This window comes from Rhinolophus hipposideros, assembly GCF_964194185.1.
Source record: "Rhinolophus hipposideros genome assembly, chromosome: 11".
NCBI classification, from domain to species: domain Eukaryota; kingdom Metazoa; phylum Chordata; class Mammalia; order Chiroptera; family Rhinolophidae; genus Rhinolophus; species Rhinolophus hipposideros.
In genome coordinates this window covers 18,953,267-18,967,686 of record NC_138057.1, presented here as the reverse complement: position 1 = coordinate 18,967,686, position 14,420 = coordinate 18,953,267, and the positions used below count along the sequence as shown (strand labels likewise).

The window sequence follows — 14,420 nt, the reverse complement described above, 5'->3', positions numbered from 1 at the left end:
CTGCACTTTCTAGTCATTGCACAAATAGAACTTATTGTATCACACTCTAGGTGGATGACTGTTCCTAGAAGGCTAGAAATGATGCCCAATAGAAGTGTCAAATGCCTGAGACATGGAATACAGTTGATTCCTTTCACTGATGATAAAATAACCAGCCCCTTGACACACAGGGACTCTGACCTTTCTGCAGCTGCTTCTGATTTGCAAGTGTCGGCTGGGAGTATCTTTTTCTGTCTCTTGGCTCCTAAAATTGTAATATATCATTTCTGAGGCCCTCGACATGATTTCTATAACTCTTTAATTATTGGACTGATTTGGTACAAAAGATTCTTCAGTAACTTCACCTTACAACCACACAGGAACTCTTATGGTAACATACTTAAATAAACTGAGTACATTGGGGTGGGGGGATGGGAGGGGAGTTGGAGTAGTTGTAAAGAGTTTGCATCTCTTATAATCTAAATGCTAGCTAAATTTACAAGACTAGAACGCCTTGAAAATTAAGTTTGGGTGGGTACTAATGTTCAAATGCAGCTGATACTTTCATTTGCAATGACTAGCTGATCCACAATTAATACTCGCTATACTACGTCAATTACTTTCAAGGTATTGCTTATAAATGGACCTATTTATCTTGTCCATCAGCTCCTGTACATGAATCCCCTCACCCATCCACTATAAGACTCAGTCTCCTCCCAAAGCCTCTGCCTTCGTTCAGCAGAGACTTTGAGGACATCTTAGCCTCTATCCCATCCTGATTTGATTTCATCCTACATACAGCCCCCTCTCTGATCTAGCTGTTAGCTCAGAAAGGTAGTGCCCTACAAGGAACTTGACCAAAGAGTTCTTCAAGGAAACAGCAGACCAAATGTCCTATGACTATAATTTTCTCCCACAGTTGTAAACTATTTCTGAAGGCAATATCCATGAAAAGCAGTTTAAATAATCATACTTATCTGCAAGACCACGCTCTACATATTTCTATTCCACAGCCCATCAGGACTTCTTGAATGTTTTTAAATGATTGATCGGTACAAAGAATAATGTTCTAACCAATGGAGGACTTCATTGTCATAAGTAAATATCCAAGACTCCTGGCTGAACTAGAATAATTTAATTCTATGAATTCACCAAAGGACTATGAGCCTGTTATAATGGCCACTCATCGAGCCAAAGCTTTGAGGCCAGCTGACATCATGAAGCAATGGCAAGAGAAAAGCAAAGGAAAGAATGCAAAATCTGTTGCCTTAAGAGTTGATTCATGCATTTTAAACGTCAGTATGATTTATACAATCTTTAAGCTCAAGGTGAAGTTATTTGTGCTGATGGAAAGAGTCTAAAAAGCAGAAATTCAAACACAGCCGAAATGCCAACCACTTGATTGTTAATGGCTATGCTTTCTACAGTAAATTTTTATAATGTGAAAGAAGGCAGCTAAACAAATATCCCGTTATAATTTACCTAAAAAAAGCACATCGTGTCCTAAGTCTTAAATTTTCACAAAGATACCCATCAAATCTTCCCTCCTAAGAAGCCATTCTGCATTTTATTAACTTGATGGTACAATTTCAAATTCTGATCTTGCATTAAAAATAAGGCACAGATCACCTTCAGTTAAGAAAAATGAGAATATGTTAACATATATTAAACATTTTCACACAACTTGCTACTATTAGGCTACTGTATTGAAATGTGTCATGGTTAAAGGCAATCAATCCAACAGGAACAGAAATATGTCATTTACAGCTGATTAAATATGGTGCGTGGCTCATTTGCTTAAAAAAGAAAAACTGGCCCAAGGTCCCTGGGTCATGAATGGAAGCCCCCATTTTCACATTGTTTTTTTGGGGGGTGGGGGAGAATCACATTTTACTTGCATTACTTTTTTTTCCCATTTAAAAAAATTTTTCATTTACATTAGCTACCTTTTCCAGGAATTTGGCATACTCTAATTATGAGGGCTATTGCCCCTCCAAAATTGAGTTATCCTCTAAAATATAGATATTTTATTTTGATGGGTTGAAGGTAGCATATTAGAAAAGCTATCAGTCGGGGTGTTATTTCAGTTAGCAATAAAACTGTCCTACTAAAGCAAACTACACATTTCACTAACGCATATTTTCCTAAATATCAAATATGAGAATGCAACCTAAAAAATTTCCCAATTGTTCCAATTTTACTTGATCCAAAAACATTTAGGAAAGGACTGTTCCAACATTAATGCTTCCATTTGGTGAAGACATTTCTGGATGAAATGCCTTATGATAAATAAGGCTAACAAAACGGGAGTAACCTAGGGTCTGAGCAACTTACACACTTGATTTTCTGCCAGCTTCTACAAGTACTGAAGAGGCCAGTCAGTAGGTTTGTTTTTCAAACAAGCTACTAGAGAGATCCAAATCAGAGAAATACTTTTAAACACAGTCTCTGGGACAGCAACTTTACTTTGATGAATATTTCCCAAGGTCAAATATGTCATCTAGCAAAGGTTCCTCATACACTTCAGCATGTCTCACCCACACGTTCCTTCATTGTATTATGCAAACATGTTATATAGCAGTCATTTGTGTAATGGTACCAAAAAGAAGAAAAAAAGCCAAAGAATTTATATCCTTAAAACAAAAAAGTAATGGCACTTTCATTCAAAACTCATGGAGAAATAAATATTAGAGTATATGGCAACACATAATTATACACCAAAAATTAAACAAAAGTTTACAGAATTACACTGGCAACTCCATTAATCATATCATACCTGGTTGAATGAAACTCCTGGGAAACGCCAATGAAACTCAATCTTCTAAGGATTTAAAATGAAAAACAATTTACATTCTAAGACAATACCTTATCTTGAAGCCCCTCTCTTACCATCTAAAACTAAGTGACATCTTCATCCTAAAGACTGACATTTCATTGAGTTCTCAACCTTAAACACAAATTGTTCAGAATAAATATGATAAAAATCATCAATTGGCTCAAATGCCATGGTGAAAACTCACGTCAATTACTGTAGAGTAGGTTAAGGAATCTATCCTTTAAAAACAAAAGTCTTTACTATCTGTGTATGAAAGCAAGTCTTTAAAAACTGTAGTCTTTCGTTTTTCCATCATGCTATAAACATGCTATAAATAGTCTGACAGACAGTTTCACCTTTAACTGAACCAACTCTGACTTAGAACAGGGATGTGGACATTTGTCTCCTCCCTTCCCTGGGGCCCAGTGGGGTAAATGCCGGAGGGATTCCACACAAGCTTTAGATGTCTTGGACTTAGACCCTATTTGTTTTGGAAGCATGGGTTCCTTTCTTATTACATTCTTCTATTTGCCAGGAGAAAACTGGAACAAAAATGAAAAAGTCTAATGTGTTGACTTCAAGGTTTATTTCATCAGTCATGACAGGAAATTTCAAGACTTTTTTTCCCCCTTTTGAAAGCAATAAACTCGACAAGTTTGCTGATGCCCTTTGTTTCTCGGGTTGGGTTTGGTTTGGTTTGTTAGTGTTTGAGAGAGAAGAGTGAAACAGTGAGTCTCTAGTTTACGTGCCATTTGGCTAGCAAACACTGATGCAATCTCATATCCCCAATTAAAAATCTTTGAAAGTAGACCCCCGCCCCAAATAAAAACATACCCTGCCACCCAAAACTGAAGCTGACTATCAGCCTATCACCTTTACGTGAGCATATTTTTCTGCTGACCAAAAGGATAAAGCTGGACAGAAAAAAAAAAGCAACTTTAGTAATTCCCTCCTCTCCTATCTGCTCTGGGATCCGGGGTGCCGAGACATAGGCCCAGGGAGAGTCTCATAACTTCTCCCCAGGACTCAGTTTCTTCCACGAAATTAGGGGTGGAGCAAATGTCCTTTCAGGCTGTACAGTCCTTCTGTTCCAGTGAGACATTGAGCGTAATTGTCCTAATGGTATGAGTTGTGTTTGCCAGCTCTCTTTTACCCTAAAATGGGATGAGCAATCACTGGGACATAAAAGCAACCAAGAAAATCCTAAAGAGTAGGAATATTTGCAAGGATTGTATGCTTCATATAGACTACAGATCAGTAAACCATTTAAGTATTTAGGCCTTGGGGGGTGGGAGGGGTACAGCAGAAGTGTCATTCAGCCTTGGTGAGATTCATCCACTACTGATCTGCCAAAGCAGGAAGCACAGTCATCGTCTGGGCCGTCAGGAAGAACACGGCCTCATTCCAACACGAGATGCCCTATGCCCTGCCCAGGGCTGAGTGCAGTTGTGGTTCCAGCATGATGAGGCATGAGGCAGTCCTTCGCAGCCCACCGGGACCTGGGATTCTTGCCATACTGGTAGTAGCTACACTGGGGATGGCATCTTGTTCCGCCACCTCCAGTCTCTGTCTGACGTGGGTGCTGAGGTTAACATGCCGGCCTTGGCTCTCATTGCACAGAGAGGGGTGTAAGTTCTGTGAAGAGAGTTGTTCTATCTCTACCTTGCTCAGCACTGTACCCCAGTGTCCAGCATAATACCTGGCACAGAACAGGTGCTCTATATCTATGTACCGATTGGCTGCCATGCCTCTGAAAATTAAGGCAGAAATGTAACCCAGAAGTACGGCTGCTGAACTGCAGAGTGGGCCACTGTACCCTGTCAAGGGTCAACTCAAACTAGGGATCATGATCTTCCAAAGCCCTAAAACGCAGGTGTGAAGATGACTTCAAACATCTCTTCCTCTGCAAACTACCACTGCAGTTAAGATGGCAGACACAGACAGCCATGGCAAGGTGAAAAGAGCATGGGACTGGGAACAAGACGACCTGGTTTCAAATCCTAAATCCACCACTTAATAGTTATGACCTGGGGCAAGTCATTGTAACCTCTCAGCTCTCCTCATATGTAACAAGGGAGTACTACTCACTTCACAGTCTAGTTGTATTTAGAAATGAGGCCATGTCTGTGAAAGCACATGGAAGGGGGGAGGAGAGGAGAGACAAGAGAGAGAGAAGAGGGGCTAGCTTCAACAGAGGTGGACTTCCAGCTCTAGGAACTCAGAACAGAATTTTCCAGAGAGGGCTGGGAGTAGAACAGCAGCTGTGGGAATGAACTTGAGAGACTTACGAAGAAAGAGATTGACAGGACCTGATGACAGTTTGGATTTGAAAGTTCTCAATTAAAGAGATCCTGGTCTGCCCTCATCTGGCAGGGCCTGAATTCGTTCTGTTGTGTTATTCCTAACATGACTGAGCTCTTTAATTATTGAGGGGTATGGATAATTTGGAAGGATCTGCTTAAAATAACCTCCTTTATAAGTTTAACGTTCTAATGTGACATAATGCTGCTGACTGGTTTTTTGTTTGTTTGTTTTCGGGGGGTGTTGCTGGCTCTTTTTATGCTTTTAGGTTTCTTATGAAAGTTTTTAACTTTGTACTTGTACCCCAAGGCGATTACTGTGAAGGGTGCCTTTTAAGCACTAGAACTATTTTTCTAATTAAGTTGCTTATTATGTTGTTACTGCTGGGCTTCTCTTTACATCTAGAGCAAACTATTTGTTTTGGGTTTTTTTCCTAGAGGTTATTTCTTTTTAAAGAGGGAAAACAGGTGATTCCCTGTCTCCACCTTAAACGAATCCAAAAGTTTTCCAAATTAGTGCCGGGTTCTAAGCTGAGACCTTCCCCTGAGAAGACCTAACCTATTTGACTCAAAGCAAGCAGTTCATAAAGGAGAAATGAACAAAGCTGAGCGAACTCAGGCACTACATGAGCTTGAAATTCTGGGTCACCACTAACTGGGTACGATATGTCAGGTTAGTCACAATTTCTCTGTGACTCAGTTTCCTTAATCAGACATGGGTGGTAGTGTCCATTTTAGCTTGCTTGCTTGGGATGCTGTGAATAACATTCTTTTAAAAAGTAAAAGTAGTAGCCTTCACTTGCCCTCCAGCCCCGGCAGCTGCAGCCTGACCCGCAATGAGCCAAGTGGCCATAGCTACAAGCTGAAAGGCGGCAGGGAAACCCCTCAGGACACCCTAGATCACCTCTTCCCCGGCCTCGCCATGGTGACTTATGAACAGAGCTGTGTGTAGCCAATGTGTATTCCTCCATCATATGCTAACCTTGGCAAAGCTGCCAGAGATATTTTCAACAAAAGATTCTGTCTGGGGTTGGTGAAACTGGATGGGAAAACAAAGTCATGCAGTGGTGTGGAATTCTCAACATCTGGTTCACCTAACACAGGCACTGGTTACTGGGACCTTGGAGACCAAATATAAATGGTGTGAGTATGGTCTGACTTTCACAGAGAAATGGAACACTGGTAACAAACACACTAGGAAGTGTGTAATGTCAAGGTTTGAAACTGACGCTTGATAACACGTTTTCACCAAACACAGGAAAGAGAGGAGGTAAAATCAAGAGGGAGTATAAAATCTTGGTTGCGATCTTGACTGATTCTGCTGGACCTGCAATCCACGGTTCCGCTGTCTTTGATTATGAGGGCTGGCTTGCTGGGTACCAGGTGACCTGGGATGGTTCCAAATCAGGAATAATTTTGCAGTGGGCTGACTACAGGACTGGAGACTTCCAGCTACACACTAATGTCAATGGTGGAACAGAATTTGGAGGATCGATTTATCAGAAAGTATGTGAAAATTTTGACACTTCAGAAACCTTGCCTGGACATCAGGTACCAACTGCACCCGCTTTGTCATAGCAGCTAAATAAATATCAATCGGATCCTACTGTTTCCATTTCTGCAAATGTCAATAACTCTCGTTTGGAGTGCGCTACATGCAGACTCTGAGGCCTGATGTGAAGCTTACCCTGTCTGCTCTGGTAGATGGGAAGAGCATTAATGCTGGAGGCCACAAACTTGGGCTTGCCCTGGAGTTAGAGGCTTAATCCAGCTGAAAGAAACCTCTGGGAATGGGTATCTGAAGATTTGGTCTTAATATATTTCCAGTATAACCAGCAAGCTTTTATCCCTCCAAGAAGGTGATTGAACAAAGAATGATCTAAACAAGAGCTATATTTTAAATACTTAAACAGTTACTTGTTAGCTGGTTGCTAGTTGAATTGGTTATCTAACTAGTTACCAGTGCTATAATTGTGCAGTCACCCATACAAATGTACTTAACTGTTAAATGTGTTAAATTTGTTAAACTGTTAAATTTGTACAGTCACCTGTACAAATGTACTTATCTGTTAAATGCGTTACCCACCAATAATGAAATAGACCTTTACGAAAACTGTCAAAAAGAAAAAAGTAAAAGTATTTTAGAAATAAAAGGTATAAAAATCAACATTAGAAATGTCACACAGATAATATTCATTTGTGGATGTCACCAAATTTAAATAAAGACTGTGAAATATTTTTCAGGGAAAAATTGAACTAGTTCAATTTGCATAACTTAGAACAATGCTGAGTATATATAAGACGACAGGCTAAATTATTCACAAGTATGAGGAGAAATTACCTACATCCCATGCTCTGAACCACTTCAACACAGTGCTTTCAAGGTGCCGAGTTAAGCTTCTCATGTCCTTACAATGTAAAATGTGAAACGATCACAGCCCATAATAAGGTACAGTCCTTTCTACAAATACAAGAAGTATTTTGGTATTTTACCTGCTCCCTTCCTTTGCCAAAACCCATATCCTCTCTTCCACTGACTTGGTCTTTGGAAAGCAGGTTTATGACAACAAAATAAGCAAAATGTAGGTATACAATATAAGAACAAAAATAAAACTGAAAATTAGCAGAAAGAACTGATGCTGTCTCCTTGAGAACCAAACTGTAGGCCACAAATTTGTGGGGGCACACCTGCGACCCTTCCATTTCAATCCTTCCTTACTTTTTCAAGGGAAGAAGCCTAGAAATAAATAAGCACGTGAAACAGCTCCTCCACTGGCCTCTGGACCAAGGCCTAACTGCTTTCACTCCTGGCTCCTGGCCTTTCACATGAAGTTGTCTAGTTCTGTAAGTTTCCCTTCAGGCAAACAGATCCACTTGAGTAATTTCTAGGCTGCACTGAGCAAAGACAAATTTCCATATGGAAACTCAACAATGGTGGATTGACAATTTCAGATGGAGCCAGCCTGCCGCTGGTCTAGTTCAAAGCTGCCTCTGCAAAGAGGGGTAGGATTGCTTTTCCTTTAGTTGTTGAAGAGACAGCCTCACTCTACTGGGCTGGGCACGTCAGTGCAATTTTGCTCTTTAAAACACAAGTATGTGTCTGTACAGCCCAGGGGAATAAGGATGACAACCAATTAATTCATGGAGCACTCATGTACTGCCTCACTGAAGAAGCCTTCCTACCCTTGTAGAAAGGAGAAAGGGCCAACCACTAAAAGCCCATTTATTTTAAGATCTCAGAGTGACTCATGTAAGGAAGGGTACACAACAGATTCTTGATTAGTTCCTTACTGACCACCTGTTAAGTGCTAGGTGCTACAAATATAAAGACAGCTAGAGCAGAAAGACCCTGTTCAAAGGAAAACAAAAGGCAAATCTGTACATAAATGACTATAATGTGCCAACTGCTGTGTTAGAAGTAATGGCAAGGTGTGGTGTAACACAAAAAAAATAAAAGCGTAAGGGTGGCTTTCTTAGGAAGTATTTAAGAGAGATTCCTAAAGCTAAGCCTTGAAAAATAAGTATTATTGGAAAAAAAAAAACAAAAAAAAAAAACCTTATGATTCAAGAACCTAAAGTAAAAAGACAGAGAATGAGAATGAGCAAATTACTGCCAGTTACCCTACCGAAGCCAAGCTTTCCTTGATGAATTCTCTAGAAGTACTTTTTGGGAACTGGAATATTAATATACTTTTCCTAATGATGAACCCACATATTTCAGTCAGACAGCTAAGAGTTGTTAAATTTCCCATTAAGATTCTTGGCCAATTCTTGATTTAATTTCATAATTGGTAGCACAGGAGCCAATATTTAGCTATTTTCCTCAGGAATCTAAAGAACACAGAACAATTTAAGAGGAACCTAAAGGGTAGCCTCAAATTCCACAGTTATGTGATTTTTTTCATCCTTGATGTCACTGTGGGGTGCCTATTGGGAATCAGGAATCAAATTGCTCTTTATACCACCCCCATCTCAGCCCCCCACACCACCAGCACCACCAAGTAGATCCTTCTCTCAATAATACAGCAGCAGCTAAAAATCTCTTCCACTTCTATGGCATGGAACACCAGAGAAAATTCAATTATTTCACATATACTTGAAAGAGGTTATCAGCTACTTATCAAAGTCAAAATTGTATTTGAAAAGCTAAAGCAGTATTTTTTTAAAAAGACAAACAAAAGAAAAGTTCCTTTCTTAGCACTAGAAAATAAGCATGGCCATTGTTTTGGCCAAGCTCATACAAGTGATCGCCTAAGTAGTTCTTCAGAGATCCAGGTCTTAACGTCCTCCTGTCACTACAAGGGGTGGTGGATAATTTTCTATTCAGTCAGAGCACATAAATACAAAAGTAGATGATTTAAAGGGTCTATTACCCACATAAGGACATGATTCAAAAAAAGTGATTATGGATACTACAGAGCAAATGGAATGGAGAAAGAGTTGGCCGTCTGTTAAAATAACTGTGGCGGGCCAAATCCTCACTACATGTTTTTTCAACCACAGCCTCATCTGCTTAACTTTCCTAGGATTTCACCGCTAGAATCAAACTGGCAAAGTGTCTTTCAAAAGAGTATTAAATTCTAGGGCCAGAAGGAACTGGGAGATCATTTAAAACACCTCTCTCTAATTCAAGATGACCACACCTTAAAGCCATCCCAAATAAATAAAAAACTTAACTGTTTCTTAAAATTACGCAGAGAAGGCATGTTAAATGCCTAATTCCACTGGCATTCATTTACAGGTTTCAGTATTTCAGGAAATATTGATTTACTTCTTACGTAAGTGCCTCCTCTTATAGCTTATTCTTAATTCATATTTCACCATTTCAAGCTCCTTGTATACATTCTACAATTTTTAAATGCATACTTCATGTAGTTCAAGCTTTTTTCATCTCCAAACCAAGGACTGGTATTTCAATTTTTCCTACAAATTTTGGCAATATACAACTTGTTACTATTTTAGATTTTTTTCTTAGAAATTTAAATACTAATTTTGAATTAGATGAATTCTAACTATTAGCTCTCCACTTTGTTATGCAAATAAAAACCAACTTTCTTGTACATCCAGAGAGGACACTGTTTAACGAGGAAGATTTTTGTAAACAGCGCCGTTTGAAACGGCATCTTCTAATTTTCCCTTATTAGCATACCGGGCCCATGAACTTCTCCCAGCTCTTTACCATCTAGAGTAGAGACTCCCCATTTCTCCTGAAGCTAAAGCTAAAGTCTCTCACATCCAGAGGGTTTTGTGTCTAGCTTCTTGCTACATAAGCCTACGCAGTCTCAATACACACTCCATCTGACACCTGAAACCTCCAACCTATACATGTTCAAAGAAATAGGCTCCAAACTCAGTCTTCTCTTATCCTGTCCAGTTTAACCATTCCTAGAGTCCTCCAGACATCTACACAGACATTATCACCCAATCCAAGAAAGCTTGTCAACAACTAGACTCTTCATCATCACGTCCTCTATTTCCCTCTCTTAGTCACTCCTGAATTTAAATAGTAATACCATATATATATACACACACACACATATATATATGCTATTATACATATATATACTATTACATATATATACTATTACACACACACACAAAATATATTATATACACAAAATATATATATATATATATATATATATATACACTATTAGAAATCCTTCCTATTATCAGTCAGGAGGTTGAGCAATAGTTTATCATAAAAATACAGAGTTCTAATAAGTCCTAAAGAAGAGAATGCATGTTGACTAAGATAATACTGGTTTCGTTTTATTTATTTATTTATTTATTTATTTATTTATTTATTTAATCCAAGAAGAGTTTGAATTTCCAGGTAGAGTGTATTTATTTCTCGGGTAATAAATGTGTTTCATGATAGGGAACACCGACACATCTGTCCTTGCCATTTACTTACCCCCGTTTTTTCTTATACAAATCGTGAATTTAACACATTATCCCAGAAATGTATCTCAGAAACTGTTGGATAACTGTTTATATCCTAAAAGCAGACCTTCCACCCTCTGGCATTACCCTATCTCCAATTGTCTTTGTAGATCGTAGAATTGTACCTGACTATTCAGATGCTAAGAATTGGAACTGATAAATGACAAGTGACCCTGGTATCTTCAGGTACAAAAAGTTGTGAAAAAGACAACTAGAGGGCAACAATTGTGAATCACTTCCGATCCCTAAAAGACAAATGGCGAGCCAATACCCAGTACACGATATTCATGCAATTGGTCAGCAATGTTCAATGACACACCTTCATAAACACTCATCACTTCACTAAAAATAATTACGGTTTTTAAAAGTTGAAAATGTATATGCATATGGTTTTTTAAATGACACACCAGAAGACGTTAACACCATATTTCAAGTACAAGATGCTACTGACTGTAAACGGATTCAACATTACTTTAACTTTACGCTATACTAAGAAAATACAGCCAGGAAAACTCTTAGTAGACATACCCTACTTTCAGAGATGTTACAATGTGGATCTTAAAATTTATGAAATACAGTAGTGATATAATTACAGTTGGTTATTTGTGGGCACATGAACACATAATAAGAGATTTGGCTAAAGACAGTGTGCACAAAAGGGCAAGCCAACAAAGTTGATCAGGGAGGAAAATCTTATCAAACAAGTTTTATTTTCCTACTGGTGCCACTATATTTTCTATTTAGGCCAATTCAAAATGTTGACATTATGGTATTAAGGGAAAACTCAAATACATACTGCACCATGCTTTCCAGGTTATTCTTTTAACTCTTAGCTCTTCTTTTCTAACATACAATAATCAATCTACCATCCTTGCTGTACACTGCTGTGCTGGAGAAAGTTCCCCATTGCTTAATATTTCCTCAATCAACAAACTCAACTGCCTGCAGTTTCTAGAACCAAAAAGATGTCTATCCTTTTGGCCTTTAGTTCTTCAACACTATTATACTCCTTCCACCAGCCATCTGCTTGGAAGAAATCTACTCATCTTTCAAAACTCAACCTGAAAATCATTCTTCTTCCCTACTCTCCCCATTAACACTTTCCTGGCATCTTCCTCTTAAGCCCCCCCAAAATTACCAATTTCTCTGGAATCATCTATGAGGATACTTATATATGAGCAACATTTTTTTTTTTAAGATTTTATTGGGGAAGGGGAACAGGACTTTATTGGGGAACAGTGTGTACTTCCAGGACTTTTTTCCAAGTCAAGTTGTTGTCCTTAAAGTCTTAGTTGTGGAGGGCGCAGCTCAGCTCCAGGTCCAGGTCCAGTTGCCATTGCTAGTTGCAGGGGGCGCAGCCCACCATCCCTTGCGGGACTCGAGGAGTTGAACTGGCAACCTTGTGGTTGAAAGCCCATTGGCCCATGTGGGAATCGAACAGGCATCCTTCAGAGTTAGGAGTATGGAGCTCTAACCGCCTGAGCAACCCGGCCAGCCCTGTGAGCAACATTTTATGGCACTTAAAATTTGCTTCTCTGTGCCCCTGACTAGTCTATAACCTGTAAAATCTACAAGAACTTTTTTTTTTTCATTTTATATCGCTTGGCATTACCAGGGCCTAATATGGTGCTTAACCCAAAGTATTCAAAACATTTGATGAAATACTGAAAACAAATTGTGAACATAAGAACACTATGACCGGGAGAACAATAATTATGTAATCACATCCACATCTTAAATGCAGTTAAATATTTTCAAATGATAAGGATCATGGCCAAGGTCTTTGAAAATATTAATCAAAGTTATATAAGACCCCTGCTGAAAAATCTATAGTTATTTTTCTTAATCAGATTTTTAAAGGAAAAGCATACTCAAGACTCAGTTAATGGTTTAATTTTACATATGAAGTAGCTGTCCTATTTAAATTTCTTTTAATTGGTCTAATTCTCCTTGGGAAATATAAATCCCACACATGATTTTAAGGCTGTTTTCAGTTGGCTCCTAGAAAAATTGATTTATGATGTATGGAAACCTAAACAATTTATCTTATTTTCAAATAAGTCATTTGAAATGATATACCTCTACTTGCTTATTTCTCATATGTTCCAAACTTAAAAAGGTATAAAATATCACCACCACAATAATATAATGCAGAACAGTAAGCCAAGACATTTACAATCACATCAATCACATAGAAAGAGATGTACAGTATGTTTTATTGCTAAGTTTTAAAGTTAGTATACTTTCTGCTTTAAATTATCTCGTTTTATAAAAGAATATGTAAGCACACATATACACACGTGCACATACATATACGTGTGTGTGTGCGTGCATGTGTGTGTATAGAGTGATTAAATACCTATAGAAAAGACTGGAAGGCTACAAAACAAATATAACAATGATTTCCCCCTTGGAGTGAGACTGAGGAATAAAGAAAGCTTTTTACAGTTTTAAAATTATAAATAAATCAGTACCATTAATTGTAAGAGGGATGCGCAGACTGTACTTGATCTAAAATTTGTACTATATATGTACAGTAATTCTTGACCAATTGTCAAATAATGATAAAATAATAATGGACATCTTCACACAGATGCAGATGTCATGTTTTCATCATAATGTAACACTTCCCTCACATGAAAGTCATGGTCAAGTCAGACATTTCCTAAAATGTATTTCTGTCTGTCATCAGTTATATCCAAGTGCTGAGCTCTGCTTTTTTGTGTTTGCCAAAATGTTATCATTGAACTCTTGTATGTCATCAATAAGAATGACCACCAAAACCACCATAATTCAAAACTGTTTTGAAAACCTTAGTGAATATAATAAAGTATTTTTTTTAAAAGCCATACATATGTATTTGTACAAGATTACTGTCTATTCAGAAAAACAAAGAGAGTCCATTGAAAAAGTGTTAGAACAAAAGGGATTTCCAGAAATAAGGTAACATACAAAAATATATAGCTTTCCTCCGTGGCAGCAATAACTACTTTCTAAAATAACTACTTCCGAAATATAACGGAACAAAGGGCTCCATTTATAAAAGCAACAAAAACTTAATGAACTCAAGAAACACAGATTACCTATAAATAAAGCAATATAACTTTACTGAGAGAGATATAAACTTAGACCTGAAGAAATGAAAAGATATTGCATGCCCTTAGATTGGGAAGATGGAATATCACAGAAAGGTTAATTTCCCATAAATCAATCCATACCTTTAACAGAAATCCAATAAACATCCTGTCCCCTATAAGCCAACATGAACATAAAGCGGTCTTAACAATTAATGAGAGAGAAATGAGGAAAGCACACGAACTGGCAACCCTCCAAAGAAAAGAGCAGCTAGTGAAATATATGAAACGATATTCCACCTCACT

At 38.1% G+C, this 14,420-nt stretch overlaps 1 protein-coding gene and 1 pseudogene across 4 annotated transcripts in view; one reads left to right on the top strand and one right to left on the bottom strand.

Moving 5' to 3' along the window:
- Positions 1-14,420, bottom strand: part of MLLT3 (MLLT3 super elongation complex subunit) — a 261,994-nt gene that overhangs the window by 138,120 nt on the left and 109,454 nt on the right. The window lies entirely within an intron of this gene.
- Positions 6,017-6,860, top strand: LOC308505089 (non-selective voltage-gated ion channel VDAC2-like; annotated as a pseudogene). The gene has a single exon. The product of its transcript is annotated as a non-selective voltage-gated ion channel VDAC2-like (transcript).